Below are 17,889 nucleotides of genomic sequence, written 5' to 3' on the forward strand. Positions count from 1 at the left end.
GCCACGGGAGCCTGGAGAAGAACGTGTGCGGCCCAGGGAAGGGAGCGGTGTGTGGGGCGCAGGCTGGTGCCCCTGGGTGCGGCACTGGGCAGGGGCACAGATGCCAGCACCACACACTGAGTGCTGGGGCCAAGGGTCTTCTCCAGGCTGAGGCTGGGGCTTCCAGGCTGTCCTTACCAGACACTCTGCAAAGTTCAACAGCTGCTCCTTCTTCATCAGCTGCTTGAGATTCCTCCTCTTTAGGAACTCGGCCACTCGAATCAGCGCTTTCCGAGAGGCCTGGAGAGCAGCAGAGATGCAGAGATGGCACTGCAGCCAAGGGCACAGGACTCTTGTCTGGGTGACAGGGCCCAGAGGAGGCTGCAGCCTGGGAGGTTCTAGGGCATGAAGAAACCAATGCCCCTGCCAGGGATGCACCAGCATCACACAAAACCTGACCTTCGCCACATGCTGGTTCTCATCATGGCAGTGGATGAAGAGGGGAATCAGGCTCTGGCTCAAAAGCTTCTCCAGGGGCTTTTTTCCCTCATCCATTACCAAGTCCATCATCTTGAAGAAGAGGTCAAGGGAGAGCAGCTGCACATGGCTGTGATCCTGGAGGAAAGGAAGAGAAAAAGAACTTAATACCAATTACTCCAGGCTCACCTGGGTGAAGGCCCAAATATCTGTAAAGCGCAAAGTTTTGTACAGCAGCCAGTGCTCGTGGCTGGGGGCACAGAGCCTTACATGGTCAAAGAGCAGCAGGAGTGCCTCAGCCAGCTTTGGGGCAGTGGTACTGGATATCAGGATGTCTTTGTTCTTGAGCATATTAGTGAACACATGGAGGGTCATGCCAACCACATCTCTGTCTGCATCACCCAGCAGCTCCAGAAGGCTTTGAGACAGGCTGCACATTCTTATGGCCTGTGTGGAAAACAAGGCTGTGCTGGGAAGCCATGAACGGCCCTGGCACTGCAACCCCACTCTGCTGCCGCCGGGTCCAGAGGCCAAAGGCCTGTCCCAAAGCACTCAGGCAGGTGAGGCAGGAGAGCTGGGAGCAGCTGCCTCAGCTCCTGAAGCCCAGCCAGCACAAGGAGCTGCTTTCCCCAGCACAGCTTCAGCCGCTGCCCTGTCCTCACCATCGAGGGATCCTTGCTGAGCACCATGAGGCCTCTGAGTGCCAGGCGACGCCTCTGCCTGCACTCATTCTGCAGGTGCATTGACATGATCTCCAGGATGCTGTCACCACATGCACGCAAGTCCAGGCAATCCAGGACCTGAAAGGCACAGGGCAGTGACAGGGGACCCAGCTGTCAGGAGCCTGGAACCACACAGGGCTGGGTCCAGGCAGCGGCACAGGGAGCAGGCACTGTCCCAGGCAGCTGTGGCTATGCAAGGGCAGAGAGCTGAGAGGCAGGTCAGTGAGGTAGTGCTGGCCATCAAGCTCACCTCCACAAGGAATGCCAGGAAGGGCAGATCCCAGCATGGCTCCTCCCCGCTGAGCAGCCGGAGCAGGCGGAGTGCAATCCCAGAACATAAGGATAGGGAGGCACGGTGCATCTCCCTGGAAGGGGGGAAAAAGGCACCAAGACCCTGAGGTGGGGAGGGCAAACCTCTCCTAGGAATGACTCACTGAGGTCTGGTCTTTCCTCAGCATCCCTGGAGGGACTATGGGTACTTTGGGAGGTGGCTCCTTCTGGGCATCCTCTCCCGGCTTTTTCCACTCTGCTCAGCCGTCTCTCAGTGACCCTCTGGCCCAGGACCACAGGACTGTGGGGGACACCTCAGGCAGAGGGCACAAAAGCTGGAGGTAGCAGGGAGAAGGGGGTCTCACCTGGCCAACAGACCCACGGCATAGTGCTGGGTGTCAGCACAGAGCAGCGTGTCCCAGCCACGCTTGCGCTCCATAGCCATCAACTCACTATCATAGTGCAAACAGCAGAGCAGAGCCTTCATGGCCTGCACTGCAAACCTGTGTGCAGAGCAAAGCCCAGGTCACACTGGGAAAACTGGCAGTGTCTACAAAGGCATGGGAAGGACAGGAGGACTGGCACCTGTTGGGGTTGCTGGGAAGGTGGTGTTCCTCCTGGCATGCTCTCCAGAAGATGTCAGCTTCCACTGGTGGCATCTGCTGGGTGGTGATGACAACATGGAACAGCAGAGCCACAAACAGGCGGGCGGAATAAAGGATCATCGCCTCGTGGCACTCAGGCACTTGGATAATCACCCAGAGCACCAGAGTTGCCTGCAAAAGAAGCACCCAAAGACAGCGCTCAGTGCCGAGGTGTCCATGGGGCAGGGCCCAAGGGGAGACACAGGGGGAGCAGCGGGCCTGGTGTCCCCTGAGCCTGCCCCTAGCCCAGGTTTCAGCCCAGCACTCCCAGAGGCAGGGAGAGGGTGGAGAGCTGCTGGAGAGGTGATGTGGGACTGAGCAAAGGCCCATAAACTCACAGCCAGGGAAAAAACCTTCTTGTTGTCCCCATCGGAGGTGCACATGCTGTGCAGAGGCCAATCCTCCATCACACAGAGCAGTGTTGCCAGCACCTTCTCCACTGTTGGTCCTGACAAGGCAATAGTTCTCCACATCATTGCAGCAGCTCTGTGGGATCAGAGCTCTGTGTCAGGGGTGTCTCAGTCATAGCACCATGACCTATGCAGCTGTGGGAGCCCAAGTGACAAAGCCCCAGTGCCCTGAGGGGCAGGGAGGGAACATTGGCAGCAGCCTGGAGAAACAGAGGGGCCCGAGGCTCCTGGACCTCTCTGCCTGTTGGGCAGACCCCATTGGACAGACTGTGCAGGGCAATGGGCCCTAAAGGCTGGTGAGCCCTGAGCTCTCAAGGCACGTGGGCCCCATACCTGTCACATGATGGGGCACAGTGCAGCAGGGTCAGCACCACATCAACAGGGTGTTTTTCAGCCAGCTTCAGAATGTTCATGGCCAGCCTGGCACCCACAGTGGCATGGGACATGAGACTCTGGTGAATGTTTTTCACCATGGCTGGCACCTGGAGGAGGCATGGGGAAGACTTGGAGCACTGTAAAAGGGATCAGCTTCCCCAGCTTCCCCCAAGAAGTGCTTCCCTTCCCACCACACTGTGCTGGCCTGAAAGGCTGAGGGGGCCCAGTGGCCATGGCTTGAGGGGGCACACGACCCTGGGAGGCCTCCAACCCTAGCCCCAGGCTGGGTACCTGATGAGAAGAAAATCCTCTCTCCTCAAAGAAATCTGTAGAGGGATCATGAATAATTGTGGGAGTGGGCATGGGGTCAGTATTTGCGATGTCCTGAGCCACTCCAGTGTCGGCGTTTGTGGTGGCCACGTCCTCAGTCACTTCCACATCAGCCTTTGCCCTGTGATCATTCATTGCACTGGCAGAGTCTTCTGAGCGCTCAGCCAAATCTGGGCTGGTTTCAGTCTTTGTCAGGCCCTGAGTCTCTTCATTGACAGTGTCTGTGATGGCCACACCAGCGCTGAAGTTTGTGATGGCCATGTCCTCAGTCACTTCCACGTCAGCCTTTGCCCTGTGATCATTCATTGCACTGTCAGAGTCTTCTGAGTGCTCAGCCAAATCAGGGCTGGTTTCAGTCTTTGTCAGGCCCTGAGTCTCTCCACTGATAGTGTCTGTGATGGCCACATCCTCAGTCATTGACATGAGAAAAGCCTCTTCCCAGTTTTCAGTCACTGAGGTGTCAAACTTTTCTGAGTGGTCAGGTGAATCTGGGCTGACATCAGGCTCTGCCTGGAACTCAGTCAGCCCAGAGTCAGGCTTGGCTGTGCTCTCAGTTGCTGTGGTACTGTTCTTTCTACGCTGAATGGGCACAGACTTCCGGAACATCTGCAGGAGAACAAAGGGAAGCTAGGCATGTTCCATGGAGTGCTAAAAGTGCAGTTCTCAGCTGAGCAGTGACAGCAGGCCCAGCTCAGGTGGGGATGGCTGCAGGTACCTTCAGCATTCTGCGGAAGCGGCCACGGGAGGGATCCTGCTCTTGTGTCCGGTCCATGGCCGCATCTGGCAAAGAGCGAGCGCAGCCAGAGCTGAGGGGCTGTGGGAGAGGCTGGAGAACACAGCCCAGCCCTGCACTCCCCAGGCAGGGACAGCCCTGGGATGTGCCAGGGGATGGAGCAGGGCTGCTGTGGGGGGTGGGGCAGCCCTGGCCCCTCTTCCATTCTGTCTGTGGGCATGTCCAAAGCAGGTGGGATGGGATGGGGCCAGGCTGGTTGCAGCCATCAGCCCTGTGGCCCAGCTCTGCCACTCACCATCCTGCAGTGGCCGGAACTGCTCTGGCTCTTCAGGCTGTTGTGCTGGAGCAGCTCCAGTGTCCTTCTTTCTTTTCCCCCTGACCACTTTGAATAGGCTGAGGAATCTGCCTGCCATGCTAGAGTCTGGCCTTGAGGGCACCTTAAAGAGAGATGCCTTGGGAAAACTCTGAGTCAACAAATCCCGCAGTTGTGTCTTGAAGGCACCTGCGGTAGAGATGCTGCAGGAAGACTACAGGACAGCAAGTCCTGCAGTCTGCTCTTGAGGGCTCTGCCACAATGACAGGAGACTCCTCTTAAATGATTCTGGTCACCGAGTCCCACAGTCTCACCTTGAGGGCACAGGCCAGAAGGATGGCAGATGCCTCAGGAAAGCTCTGGGTTACCAAGTCCCACAGTCCGACCTTGCAGGCACCTGCAAAAGAAAAGCCTCGGGAAGGCCACGACCACCAAGGCCCGCAGTCTTTCCACAAGGTCACCTGTAGGAGTAAAGCCTCGGAAAAGCTCCAGGTCAGACACAAATGAGTGTGCTGTGTGGGGGCTCCTCACAGCACCACTCTGGCGTGTCCTGTCCCGTCACATGCACCGAGCACTGTGGTGTGGCCCTGTCACTGCCAGATCCTATGTCACCACGTGTCACAAAGGGCCTTTTGACACCCTGTCCATTTCCATCCCATGGTGACCATATGTCACAAAGGGCCCTTGCACACACTGCCCTCTGCCCTGGGGCTGCCCCCATCCCCCCCAGAGTAGCCCAGGTTGGAAGGAATCCCTTGCCCAAAGTGTCTAAGACAGCCCGACAGGATCTTTAGGAACGCCTCAAACCATCAGCAAACGCTGCCCTGCTCTGCAGGCTCGGGGCAGCAGAAGAAGCCCCCAGGGCTGCCGATACAGCCACAGATGGAAGGGCACGGGGCCTTGCACAGAAGCTGGCACAGCCTCCTTTGGACACATCCTGGCTGGTGGCCATCCTAAACTCGCAGGTGTGACACAGACAAGGAACGTGTGGGCCAGGGCACGAATGCTGCTCTGAGCCCTGGGGCCCAGCCAGCACTGAAATCAGCAGGTGTGGCAGAGTCCCCACCAACACAGACCTGCCACCCCACCCGAGTCCTGGCAGTGCTGGTGCCCATCTCCTGCCCCAGAGACCTGTGCCCCTGGGGGCCTTCTGTGCCAGAGGGCAGCCAAAGCCCATATGTATTGGGGACTGTGCTCCTTCCTGCAGGGGCTGTTGGCTGGAGCTCCTGTAGCAACTGCTGACAACTCTTGCTATCTGTCAGATGATGTTGCTCATTCATGGAATGATATTTTCCATGGAAGGGGTTTGCAGTAGCACAAAAACACCATCAGCTGCTGAGTTTCCTAGGATGGTTTGATTGTACAGAGGCACTGTCATGTTTCAGTGTGAACTTCTGTCTGTTCTTCTGGGACAAACATTAGCCCAGTCTCTGATGTTCAAGCCTCCAGTTGCTGCATGTCCGTCTGTGTTGCAGCTGATACAAGGCAAACATTTTCCCCAGACACAAAAAGTCCTGCCTGGACAATCACAGAGCTACATCTATTTTTAATTTTAACTTTTTAAAATTTTTCCTGAGCCTGCTGGCTGTGTTCAAGGTTTTCTCCCAATTTTCTCCCTAGTGCACATTCTCCAGAAATTGTGCTTTTACATCCTTTTGCATTTATTAAATTTACCTGCAATGACCAGTCAATCAAAACCCTTGGAATACTTGAACTTTAGGTTGAACCTGGGCAAAATATTTATCTCCCACATCTGAAGCCATGAACTGCCAAGTACTGTCCCTGGTGTCATACCCTGTCCCCTGTAGGTGTCCTGATGCCATTTCAAAGGGGTTGCTAATGAAAATAAGTTTTAATATTTTTGTAGTTTCTACATTGGCATTAAAATCCTTGACTAGAAAAATCACATGTCAAAATTTCTAGGATTCTTACACACCAAAGCTGTCATTTTCACCCTGGATTTTAGAGTGTCTGAAGAGTCACACAAGGTTTTAGTTTTAGACATTACAGAAAAAGTCTTTGTTGTTTGGCTATACCATTCCATCAGCATATAATCCTGATGATTCCTTTAGGCAGGAGCAGCGAACGCAAGAATGAGCCAAACAAGCTATTCCTGTGTTCTCATGTCCTGCACAGCAGTAACTGGGAATTCAAGAATGGATTCAGGAGGCAATGGGTGCACAGGGAGCCACAAAGACTTTGGGATGCTGAAATGGACCAGCCTGGTGCCTGTGCCCAGGCTGCACCGGGCTGAGTCCAGCTGGGTGATCTAACAATGGTTGAATGGACACACCATGGGCCACTGGAGACTCCTGCTCCTAATTCTGTGAACTATAATATTCATTCGTGATTCACCAGATGATTTTTTCATCTTTGCTTGAAATCCAGGAGAAGAAAAGGTCAACATGGAGAAGTGTTCTTCCAATTCTAGTGACAATTGTGTCTGCACACCACCTGTGCCCATGGCAGGGTGGTTGGAACTGGATGATGTTTATGATACTTTCCAACACAAAGTGCTCTGGAATTCTGTGGTTCCCCAAGTGGAGAGCAAAACTGAGCCATGTAAGTCCCTGTTTTTTTTCAGCGCATGCTGCCCCTTCCTTTGTTCTAAGCAAGTCCAGGGTTTAGTTTCAGAGCTGACGCATCTGTCATTAAGATGCCTTCACAGAAGAGAGGGAGGACAGGTGTAGCACAAGGCTTGAACCCCATCAGTGTCTCTCTCTCACGATGGCACCAATGCCACTGCCTTGGGACACCTGAGTGTGGAAGGCGAGCCCGCCCTCAAGCACGGCCATCCAAGTCAGTCAGGGGAACAGGATGCAGCTGAAGCTGCCAAGTGTTGCTGTGAGGCTGCAAGTGAAGAAAAAGCCATTGTGGCCAACTCTGCTGAAGCCTTTTTCCAAACCAAAGGCAGCTGTGCCCACAGCCTCCCCCTGTTTGGCACCCGGCTGCTGTGGACGCCTCACTGTGCAGGTGCCGATGTTGGGGCTGCTGCTGTTCCTGTGCCCACTCTGCTGCTGTTCCTGTGCCCGCTCTGCTGCTGTTTCTGTGGGCTCCAGAGCCTCTTCAGCAGCAGCAACTCTGCAGCCCTGCTCGAGGAGACATCGCCACCCTCCCCATGGTGGCAGCAGCTCTGTGGGCCCCGAGCTCTGTGTCAGGGGGGCCTCGGTCACAGCACCATGGCCTGGGCAGCCGTGAGGGCCTGGGCTGGCGGCCAGCCCTGCCTCTGCCCACTGCCCCTTATCACAGGCACCCAGTGGCCGTGGCCTGGCAGCACCACCCTGCCCTCCATGTCCCCAGCCAGCCCAGCCTGGGCACCTTGGGCTGTCCCCACCCTCCTGGAGGGGTGGTGTCCCAGCCTCGAGTGCTTCTGCTGCAGGCCTGGGAGACATTTTGTGGAAGCACCGGAGCAGCTGGGTGTCAGGAAAAAGGCAGCTGCCTGGGGCCTGCTTATGGCCTCTGACACCCAATTCCTCAGGTCTTCCCACCACCCCGGCCCCTCAGGGGCCTTCTGTCCCCTTGGAGCCTCCTGCCACCCACTCCCTCACACATCCCCCTCGTGCCTTCCCACTGCCTTGTCCCATCAGAGTCTCTGCAGCCCCTCATCCCTTCATGGCCTCCCAGCACCCCATCCCCTCAGGGTCTCCCCCAGCCTGACCCAGCAGCAGCGCCTCAGCCCCACAGGAGCTCCAGAGGAGCTGGATCAAGAGGCACCTGTGAGCCCTCAGCAATCCAGGCAGCACCACACGGGCAGCAGGACATAGATGGCGCTTCCTGGCTGGGACAGGGCTTGTGCCTTCAGCAGAACCACCATAGGCCAAGGGGCTTCTGGCCATTTTCCCTGCACCACTGCATGCCCTGACAGGTAGCTGAGCACAAGCACCCATTTCCCTCTCTTCCTGTATGCCCTGCACACCCTGGGCAACAAAAAAAAGGTCTTAGGACTCTATTATAACATATTCTGTATTTACTGTATATATATTCCCTATGTAGGGAAATATTTTAATAGAGTAAAAGGATGATATTTTAGTAAAAGCCTGTCTGCACAACCCAGCTTTTAATTCAGGTGAGAATATTAAAGGCAGTGTCCTTGAAATTCTCCTGGAACAGCGAGAATTAAGAAAAACAATGGCATTGTGTACATGGAAAAGAATGTAAACAATTATGTATTAACCAACAGTAGCTTGCTAAGCCCCACAAACCCTGTCAAACCCTATAAAAGTGTGCTAAAGATAGAAATAAACTACATTCGCTATACTTCTGTGAAGACTCTATGAATAGTCTGAGCGGTTTTCCAATACCTGGCTCTCAAACAGGGACCCTTTTCGGGCAGAGGGAGCTCGGCAGGTCCGCGCAGCGGGAAGACGTGGAGGCGAATCGGGGCCAGAGCAGATTCGCGCAGTGGGGAGACGTGGAAGCAGATCAAAACTGGGTTGGTGGGTTTGCATGCAGTGAGACGTGGAAGCGAGCCTAAGCTGGGGAAAACCAGGACAGAGGAGCCTGGGGCTTCTTTTCTTCCAGGGTGGTAAAGATGGAACTCAAATAAGATTGTAATGCTAAAAGTGACTCCAAAAATGAAGCAAATATTTCTGGATGTATCACATCCTGCCATAACTGAACAGATGGAATTTTGAGGAGACTTGAAGGATTTTGTAGATTTTACTTAGATTGTGTGGAAAATTGTAGAGATTTTGTGGGATTTTTCTTGAATTTTGTGGGATTTTTCTAGATTTTGTAGAAATTTGTGGCGGTTTTGTGGGATGTTTCTGGAAATTGGTGGGGATTTGAGAAGATTTTTCTGGAATATTGTAAGATTTTTCTGGAATTTGTGGGGTTTTACTTGAATTCTGTGGGATGTTTCTGGAATTTTGTGCGGCTTTGAGGAGACTTGAAGAATTTGGAGGGATTTTTCTGAGATTTTTTTGGACATTTGTGTAGATTTTGTGGGACGTTTTTTTAATTTTGTAGGGTTTTGAAAAGATCTAGGGAATTTCGTGGGATTTTTTCTGATATTTAGTGGGATATTTATGAGATTTTGTGGGATGTTTTTGGATGTTTTTGAGATTTCTTTGGAATGTGAAAATTTCCGGAATTTTGTGTGGTTTTGAGGAGAGCTGACGTATTTTGAGGGATTTTTCTTGAATTTTGTGGAGACTTGTAGAGATTTTGTTGGATGTTTCTGAAATTTGGTGGGGTTTTTAGAAGATTTAGGGAATTTTGTGGGGTTTTTCTGGAATTTCATGGGATATTGATGAGATTTTGTGAGATGTTTCTGGCATTTTGTAGGATTTTTCTGAAATTTTGTTGTAATGCGAAGATTTTGTGGGATGATTCTGGAATTTGGTGGGGCTTTTAAAAGATTTAGGAAATTTTGTGGGTCTTTCCTGGAATTTGTGGTGTTTTTCTGAAATTTTGTGGGGCTTTTCAAGAATTTTGTGGGATTTTTCAGGTATTTTGTGGGGTGTTTCTGAATTTGGTGGGATTTGGAGAAAATGCAAATAATTTTGTGGGATTTTTCTGGAATTTAGCTGAATTTTTGAAGAATTTTGAGTGATTTTCCTGAGATTTTGTGGATATTTGTGGAGATTTTTTGGGATGTTTCTGGAATTTGGAAGTATTTGGAAAAGATTAAGGGAATTTTGTGGGATTTTTCTGGAATTTTTGGGGATTTTTCAGGAGTTTTGTTGGAGGAGATTTTGTGGGATGTTTCTGGAATTTGGTGGGATTTTTCTGAAATTTTGTGGCATTTTCCTTGAATGATGTGGGATTTTTTTCTAGATTTTGTGGAAATTTGTGGAGATTTTGTGGGATGTTATTTGGTGGGGTTTTGAGAAGATGTAGGGAATTTGGTGGGATTTTTCTGGAATTTCTGGGATTTTTCTTAAATTTTGTGGGATGTTTTTGGAATTTTATGGGATTTTGAGAAGACTTAAGAATTTTGAGGGATTTTTCTGAGATTTTGTGGAAATTTGTGGAGATTTTGAGGGATGTTTCTGGAATTCGGTAGGGTTTTGAGGAGATTTAGGGAATTTTGTTGGATTTTTCTGGAATTTTTTTTTATTTTTCTTGAATTTTGTGAAATATTGAGGACATTTTGTGGGATGTTTCCATAATTTGGTGGGATTTTTTTTTTTAATTTTGTGGGATTTTGAAGAGACTTGAAGAATTTTGAGGGATTTTTCTTAGAATTTGTGTAAATTTGTAAAGATCTTGTGGCATGTTTCTGAAATTTGCTAGGATTTTGGGAAGTTTTAAGGATTTTTGTGGGATTTTTCTGGAATTTTCTGGAATTTTGTGGGAGTTTGAGTAAATGTTAAAGAATTTTGAGGGATGTTTCTGGAATTTCGTGGATTTTTCTTGAATCTTTTGGGATTTTTCTGTAATCTTGTGAAATTTTTCAGGAATTTTTTCAGAAATTTGTGGAGATTTTGTGGGTTGTTTCTGGAATTTGGTAGGGTTTTGAGAAGATTTAGGGAATTTTGTGGGATTTTCTTGAATTTTGTGGGATTTTTCTGGAATTGTGTGGGATTTTGAGAAAATGTCTTGGAATTTTGGTGGATGTGCCTGGATTTTTGTGGGATGTTTGTGGAATCTTCTGGGATTTTTCTGGAATTTTGTAGGAAATTGGAGGAGATTTTGTGGGATGTTTCTGAAATTTGGTAGGGTTTTGAGAAGTTTTAGGGAATTATGTGGGATTTTTCAGAAATTTTGTGGGATATTTCTGGAATTTTATGGGATTTTGAGAAAATTTAAATAATTTTGTGGGATATTTCTTGAAATTAGTGGGATTTTTCTGGAATTTTGTGTGATTTTGATAAAATGTGAAAAATTTTATGGGATATTTCTGGAATTTTCTGGGATTTTTCTTAAATTTTGTGGAAATTGGAAGATATTTTGTGGGATGTTTCTGGAACTTGGTAGGGTTTTGATAAGATTTAAGGAATTTTGCGGAAATTTGAGTAAATTTTCTTGGGCATTTCAAGAATTTTGTGGGATTTTGAGAAAATGTGAAAAATTTTATGAGATGTTTCTGGAATTTTCAGGGAGTTTCGTAAATTTTGTAGAAATTGGAAGAGATTTTGTGGGATGTTTTTGGGATTTTTTAGGGGTTTGAGAAGATTTAGGGATTTTTTTTTAATTTTTCTGCAATTTCGTGCAGTTTTGCTGAAATTCTCTGCGATTTTGATAAAATTTAAATCATTTTTTGAGATTTTTTTGAATTTTGAGAGATTTTTCTTGAATTTTGTGGGACATTTCTTGAATTTTGTGGGATTTTTTTGGAATGTTGAGGAGTGTTTTGGCATTTTGTGGGATTTTGGGGAGACTTGAAGAATTTTGAGGGATTTTTCTAAGATTTTCTGGAAATTAGAGGAGATTTTGTTGGATGTACCTGGAATTTGGTGGGCTTTGGAGACAATTTAGGGAATTTTGTGGGACATTTCTGGAATGTTGTGGGATTTTTCTGGAATTCTGTGGAATTTTTGTGGAATTTTGTGGGATATTGAGGACATTTTGTAGGATGTTTCTAGAATTTTGAGGGATTTCTGTGGGATTTCACTGGATTTTGAGGAGACCTGAAGAATTTGAGGGATTTTTCTTACATTTTGTGGGAATTTTTTGAGATTTTGTGGGATGTTTCTGGAATTTGGTGGGATATTTTTGGAATGTCAAGGAAATTGTAGGAGATTTTGTGGGATGTTTCTGAGATTTTGTGGAAATTTGTAAAGATCTTGTGGGATGTTTCTGGAATTTGGTAGCGTTTTGAGAAGATTTAGGAAATTTTGTGTGATTTTTCTAAAATTTTGTGGTGTTTTTCAAGAATTTTGTGGGGTTTTTCAGGAATTTTGTGGAAATGGGAAGAGATTTTGTGGGGTGTTTCTGGAATTTCATAGCGATTTGAGAAGATTTAAGGAATTTTATGGGATTTTTGTGGAGTTTTGTTGGGCTTTTGTCCTACTTTAAGGCAAATTTAGGGAGGAATACTCCAAATGGGGGTTTCCCCAGGGAAATGACCCCTCCCCCCCAACTGGTTCAGGAAAGGAAAAAAATTTCCTTGGAGAGAAGTGGAAAAAGCTGTTTATTTAACAGAAATTGAATAATATTAAATAATAAAACCTCTCGCTGTTGAATGGGATGGCAAATCCAGGAAGAAAAGTCCTTTTCATGTGGTGTAGCTCGGCTCGCTCAGGTTCTTCTCAGTCCTTTCGGCGCTGGAAAGTGCCGAGGCCCAGGCCCCGCTGGGTCACAGGCGTGAGCTCCCGGGGTTTGGCTGGGTGTTCAGTCCAGAGCAGGTTTGCACAGATCCAGGTAAACAGGGAAAAAACAAAGGTCCAGGGAACTCCTCTGCCTCAGCGAGCTAAAACTAACTAAAAGCCAGAGAGAAGCTCTGTCCTGCAGTGTGTCCGTGCTGCAGACACCACAGTCCAGGAGCGGGATGTGCGGGAGTGATGTTTTCTTTCAACACAAATTGCGCACTTCTTCTTCCGCCCCCTTCGCTCTCAGAGCCAGTCTTAAAGGTGCACAACTTAATATAGAACATAAACCAGACGACTGGGGATACCAGGATCATAAAGTCACCCCAGGACAGCTCTATATATGACCTTTTTATTATTATTTCTTTTCCTACCAACTGGCCTTCTTTTCAGACACTCTAAGTCTTTTTTTAGCAAGAAAATTAAGCAGCTTTACAGTAGTCTCTTCAACCACCTTTTGTCCCCCTGACAAAAGCAAATCATCCACATCCTGCAACAACCTAACTCCTGAGGCTGGAGTAAACTCTCTTAATATTTTCTGCAAAGCTTGCCCAAACAAAACCAGTGACGCTGGATATCCCTGTGGGAGGGCTGTCCATGTCAATTGTTGTTGTACCATTTTCCTTCCTTTTGTTCCAGTGATTTTCCTTTTAAACATGATCCAGTTCAGTGGCAAGCAATGCCACTGCCTAAAGCCAATCACATTTTTTGTTTTAGTAACCAATTGCTCCCTGTCCCAATTTTTCGCATCAAGTCCATCTTAGGCGGAGGGAGGTGACTAACAAATTAACCAAGGAAAGATAATAAAATACTTTCCCCAAAATTTTTCTTATAGCCCCCACAGAGGAAGCTGCAGGAGAAATACCTGGGCCTGCATAGGGACAGCACCAGCCCCACAAGGCAGCAGCTGCAGAATCGGCCTCAGAACTGAATCCTGCCAATTCTGCCTTTTTACAACAAAACACACAAAAAGCAGAGGGGCATGGTGAGACACAAACTTGGAAGAATTTAAGATTATAGAGAAGCTGAGGCCTTAATTAAGAATAAGCCTTGCTAACTCTAATTAAAATCAATAGATGGGCCTTGCTAAAATTAAAGGTAGATAGAGAGGCCTTGCTAAAATAGAGGTTAATCATTGGCTAATAACTAATTGTCAACTTTATGCTTGTTCAGTTGGGCTTATAATGAGAAATAAAGTATCTGGTAAAGCACTTCAAGAACATAAGACAGTAGCAAATCAGAAACTCCTTGAAGATATGAAACAAGGAGCCCAGCCAAGGGTCCATTTGTCACTTTGCATTGAAAAGGTAGAAAGGTCAGAACGAGGAAGAGCCATATCCCTTCCTACCTTCTGTGACCCCTCCTCATAAAAAGACCACCGATCCATTTCAAGGATCAAACTACCCATGCTTAATTGCTTTTTTTCCGAAGTAGCACAGGAAGTGAAAAGTTGGTGGGAACTGGGTCATGAATATGTATTTGTATTCAATACTTCTGTCAATAAAAAGCCTGTATTCACCTGTGCTCGGGGCCGTGTGTATTAAGGGGTGACCTGACACATCAGCCCATCGCTGCGAATAAACATACACTTTTTAACCCTAAAACAGTTAAAGAGTCTTTGTCTGTCTCAGTTGGATATTGATACCAGATTATATCCATATTTTAGTAAATCAGCCTTAAAATGAATCCAAAAATTGCATGTGGAAAAAGGAAAAGAACTTATGGGTTTGGGAAGACGAGGATGGATTTTGTTAACAGCAAATAGGAAAAAGTACCAACAGAAGGACAATTGTTTTTAAAACACTCCCATGTGGAGTGACAAAAGAAGGTTATAGTCTTGAGCTCAGATTTGTTTGTGCAAGTGAAACAACAACAACAAGAACAATGATGATAATGATGATAATGATGATAATGATGATAATGATGATAATGATAAAAATATAACGCAATAATATATATTTATATACATAATTAAAAATTGATAATGTGAAATACTGTTGACAGTACTGATTTGTGAGTTTGGCTGCTCACTGTAACACTAAACACCCTACAAAAAAGGACTGGCTAAGACCCAAATGTCAGTGGTAAACTGCAACTTTTATACAAAGAATAAAGGAGGAAGGGATGAAATTGTCTGTTTCTATAGGGTTTGGTGATGCTGTGATGTGGAATGCTTTGTCGGTTCCTGTGAAAAACATAGGGATTAAGACTGCTGGGTTTTTCATGTACCAGACTATCTACAAGCTGCAGGATTGGTTGAACAGGTGAAGGAGTTGTTAGAAGAGAGCAGTTGATAAAATGAGGAGATGGGAACCTGTCCTGGTGGAGAACCCATCTCCCAGATGTGTTCCATGCCCTTAGCAATGGGCCCACTGGGGAAATGGAAACCCCTGGGTGTGCAGGGCTGCACCCAATTTGCAAACACAACCATGGACAGTGAGACTTGGACTGCCTGGGAAATTGTTCTGGGTGTGATGGCCCCTGACAGGGCCACCCCAGAAGCTGCAGGGCTGGCCCTTCATGCACTGGAATTAGGAAAAAGCAGAAGCAAATGAAAGTTAACAATACAAGAATAGGAATTCAGATTCCTCCAGGACGCTTTGGTTTGATAACTGCTCACTTGAGCTTGGCCTTGCAAAATGTTGATGTCACGGGAGGAGGAATTGATGCAGATTATCAAGGAGAAATTGAAGTAAGTCTGTTAAACAATAATGAACAAGATTTTGTTTTCCAACCCCATGGCAGGGTAGTACAGTTATTAATATTTCAGTTTTAAAAACAATTGTGAAAGAAGGACATCCACCGCAAATCACCTCTGTTCATGGAGATAAAAAGTTTGGATCCAGCAGACCTAATAATGGAGCCAGAGTGTGGGTCCAGAGGCCAAATGACCCTCCAGAGGCAGCTGAAGGAACAGCTCTGGGGAAAGACAACACTTTGAATCCTGAAACCTGGCCAGGAACAATGGGAGTATGTCCCTGCAGCCAAGTGTTCTCTGACACAACAAGCTGATGTTATGGGATATTGTTTTACAGATGCTGCCAGATTAAATCTCCCCGTTTGCCCCAACGACCCCTTTGGACAATGCTCTGATCCACGGGGCTCCATGTGAAGGCTGATGTGACACTGAGGGACTTCCACACCAATTCCAGCCAGGAGCTGGAAATTGGGATCCTCTCCCCTTTGGCTGGAGAAGTGCCAGGTCCCAGTCCCTGACGGGCACCCAGGCTCCTGGCTGGAATTGGTGTGGAAGTCCCTCAGTGTCACATCAGCCTTCACATGGAGCCCCGTGGATCAGGGCATTTTCCAAAGGGGTCGTTGGGGCAAACAGGGAGATTTGGTCCGGCAGCATCTGTAAAACAATATTGACTTGTTGTGGCAGAGAACACGTGGCTGCAGGGATATATTCCCATGCTTCATGCTCAGGTTTCAGGATTCAAAGAGTGTTGTCTTTCCCCAGAGCTGTTCCTTCAGCTGCCTCTGGAGGGCCATTTGGCCTCTGGACCCACACTCTGGACCAATTATTAGGACTGGTGCATCCAAACGTTTTATCTCCACAAACAGTGCTGACTGGAGGTGGATCTCCTTCTTTCACAATCGTTTTTAAACTGCAATATCAATATTTGTGATAACCTGTCATGGGGTTGAATCATCCAATCTTGTTCATTCCTTTTTAACAGAATTTCTTTAATTTCTCCTTGATAATCTGCATCAATTCCTCCTCCCATGACATCAACACTTTGCAAGGCCAAGCTCAAGTGAGCAGTTACCAAACCAAAGCATCCTGGAGGAATCTGAATTCCTATTCTTGTATTGTTAACTTTCATTTGTTTCTGCTTTTTCCTAATGAATTCCAGTGCATGAAGGTCCAGCCCTGCAGCCTCTGGGGTGGCCCTGTCAGGGGCCATCACACCCAGAACAATTTCCCAGGCAGTCCAAGTCTCACTGTCCATGGTTGTGTTTGCAAATTGGGTGCAGCCCTGCACACCCAGGGGTTTCCATTTCCCCAGTGGGCCCATTGTTAAGGGCATGGAACACATCTGGGAGATGGGTTCTCCACCAGGACAGGTTCCCATCTCCTCATTTTATCAACTGCTCTTTTAACAACTCCTTCACCTGTTCAACCAATCCTGCAGCTTGTAGATAGTCTGGGACATGAAAAACCCAGCAGTCTTAATCCCTGTGTTTTTCACAGGAACAGACAAAGCATTCCGCATCATAGTATCACCAAACCCTATAAAAACAGCCAATTTCATCCCTTTTTCCTTTCTTCTTTCTATACAATTCACAAAGTTTACCATTGACATTTGGGTCTTTGCCAGTTCTTTTTTGTAGGGTATTTAGTGTTACAGTGAGCAGCCAAACTCACAAATCAGTACTGTCAACAGTATTTCACATTATTGATTTTTAGTTATATATATAAATATAGATTATTGTGTTGTTATTTTTATTGTTATTGTTATTATTTTACTTGGACAAACAAGCCTGAGCTCAAGACTAAAACCCTTTTCTATACCTTCGTGTGGGAGCATTCCAAAAACAACTGTTCTTTCCATTGGTGCTGTTAACAAAATCTATCCTCCTCTTCCCAAACCCACAAGTTCTTTTCCTTTTTCCATATGCAATGTTTGGATGCATTTTAAGACATCCTGCGGTTCAGGCTCTTTTAACCGACTGCCCCACTGCTCGCACGGTGCTGCGACCTCAGCCCCACTCCAGAGCTAGTGAACTCTGGGGAGGGCTTCCCTTCTGGGAATTTCAGATGAAACTGATTCCTTACATTTACATTTAAAAAGTGGTATTTTGTTGGGATCTGGCCAGACTTTGCCAATTTTGTTTCACCAGTGGGCAGGGTCAGCACCAAAGGCACAAACACCACCTGAAGGAATCAGTGTCACTTACTGCAGCTCCAAGCAGCAAAGGATCACAAAAGGAGCAGCTCAGCAATGCACCCAATCATCACTGCCAAAGATTGCCTGCAGGGATTAACAAAGATCCAGTTGCCCTCAGACTTTGCCATCCCCAGATCCACCCATCAGCTGGGGAAGCTGTCACAGCCAAGGACTGGAGAGCCACTCCTGGACACTGGGAAATCCTGCAGGTGCCTCCAGCCACAGGTGAGCCTCAACCCCCGCTGTGAGAGAGGGCCCAGCTTTGATAGTGCTGGATAAACAAACTGACAGCACTTCTGGTGTGGGAACATCTGCTTTCATCCTCCTCTTGAGTCCCTAGCAAAGCCTGGCCAGGCCTCAAGGAGGAACCAAGGGAGTTGACTCTGACCATACACCCCAAACAAGGCCAGATGTCGGATTTCATGGCCTTGTCTGGCTTCTAAACACAGAAAGGTCAATCCATGCTTCATTGATGAGTGGATACATCTATCA

General features: G+C 47.5%; 1 pseudogene; it reads right to left on the reverse strand.

Moving 5' to 3' along the window:
- The window catches only part of LOC131589891 (zinc finger protein 850-like), a 480,942-nt pseudogene that overhangs the window by 283,145 nt on the left and 179,908 nt on the right, over positions 1-17,889 (reverse strand).

The sequence above is a fragment of the Poecile atricapillus genome, chromosome 30 (genome assembly GCF_030490865.1).
Source record: "Poecile atricapillus isolate bPoeAtr1 chromosome 30, bPoeAtr1.hap1, whole genome shotgun sequence".
NCBI lineage: Eukaryota > Metazoa > Chordata > Aves > Passeriformes > Paridae > Poecile > Poecile atricapillus.